This window comes from Kogia breviceps, chromosome 1 (assembly GCF_026419965.1).
Source record: "Kogia breviceps isolate mKogBre1 chromosome 1, mKogBre1 haplotype 1, whole genome shotgun sequence".
Taxonomy (NCBI): domain Eukaryota; kingdom Metazoa; phylum Chordata; class Mammalia; order Artiodactyla; family Physeteridae; genus Kogia; species Kogia breviceps.
In genome coordinates this window covers 20079588-20081290 of record NC_081310.1, presented here as the reverse complement: position 1 = coordinate 20081290, position 1703 = coordinate 20079588, and the positions used below count along the sequence as shown (strand labels likewise).

Sequence of the window (1703 nt, the reverse complement as noted above, 5' to 3'; positions counted from 1 at the left end):
TCTTGTTCTTTGTGGAGTTTTAGATTACATTGGGGAGATATGTGATTTCAACCAATGCCATGCTTACTGCTTGCCAGGCACAGTACTGGCTCTGGGAGACCCAGAGATGAAAGGTTTACCTGCTGTGAGCACAGGTTAAGAATTAACCTTGAACTCAAGGTCACAGGACCCTGGCTCCTTGAACCCCCACCATCCAACAGAAATACGAGAGCTGCAAATGGGAGCCACACATGTCATTAAAATTTTTCTAGTAGCCACATTAAAAAAATAGGTAAATTTAATGTATTTATTTTAATTAATCCAATATATTACAGTATTATCGTTTCAATACGTAATCAATTAAAAATTACTAATGGGACAGTTCACTTTTTTTTTTTTGTACTAAATTTTCTAAATCCAATGTGTATTTTATTCTTATAGCACATCTCAATCCGGAATATCCACGTTTCAGGCACTCAGTGGCCACATGTGGCTAGTAGCTACTTTACAGATAATCCTTTAACAAGAAATCCTGGGTGGAGAGAATTCATTTATTGAGAAAAGTCTCTCGTGACCCTACTGTCACGCGACATTCTGGAATTCAGGGAAAAAACGGAGAAATGAAACCGGTTGCAAAACTTGGCTTCCCAAAGAGCCCGAGAGCATTTTTATGAATCGCTTCCCCCCTCCTCTCGAAGGGGGCAGGACCTTGGAGCCAGGCTGGTCTCCGAAGCCAGGGCTGCCACGTGTCATCACAGCGCGGGCCTCAGTCCAGGCCACGCTGGCCATTCTCTGAGCCCCGGGAATAGAGTCGGAACGTGCACTCACCGGCCGAGAACAGGAGGGTGGGAGCCTGGCCACAGCGCCGCCCGCCGTCCGCGCCGCGTAACTGCAAGCGCAGCACCGCCCCGCGCGCCCCGCCCGCCCCGCGCGCCCCGCCCGCCCCGCGCGCCCCGCCCGCCCCGCGCGCCCCGCCCGCCCCGCGCGCCCCGCCCGCCCCGCGCGCCCCGCCCGCCCCGCGCGCCCCGCTGGAGGTCGAGTTCGCAGCGCGGGCCGCCCCTTTGCGTTTTGTAACTCAGTGCTGGGAGTCTGCAGGGCGTTGAAAACTAGCCGGTGGAGCCTCGCGCCTCCCTTTTGCCGGTGCTTGGGCCGCAGGTCCGGGTAGCTCTGGGTCGCAGAGGACCGCTTTTCTTTTCTTTTTCCTGCTCTTTGTTGCATTCATTCCAGGATTTTCTCTTCCGGGTCACTTCTAAAGCACAGTAAGGATGCTCATGATTTGCATTTCAGCAGTAACTTTTAATCCTGCCATAAGTAACATTTTCAGAAATCACTTTGCATTTTGATGCGTGTTTAGACAGGACGATTTTTTTTGAAAAAAAAGCACGAACTCACACGAGGCCCCAGCGAGGATCGAACTCGCGACCCCTGGTTTACAAGACCAGTGCTCTAACCACTGAGCTATGGAGCCTCCTTGCTACCCGTGGTTCTCTAGTTCAGGGACATTGGAAGCAACATTGCTTTCTGGCAGTCTGAAACTGACCCTGTGCATCCTCTACCAGTGACAATTATAAAGAACATAGTAAGTAGAAGAAAGCCCAGTCTCAAAATTGTATGTTTATGATTACAAAATACTAAATCATACCTACGATAAGTGATGCGTACAGATAAGTGCTGGAAGGCAAAATGCAAAAGTGAAATAATGTTCTGATGATGTTATGAGTGGT

The 1703-nt window shown here is 50.1% G+C and overlaps 1 non-coding gene across 1 annotated transcript; it reads right to left on the bottom strand.

Annotated features, from left to right (window-relative positions):
- Nucleotides 1-1374: 1374 nt before the first annotated feature.
- TRNAT-UGU (transfer RNA threonine (anticodon UGU)) lies at nt 1375-1447 on the bottom strand. The gene has a single exon. It is a non-coding gene; the product is annotated as a tRNA-Thr (tRNA).
- Between the last annotated feature and the right edge of the window lie 256 nt (nt 1448-1703).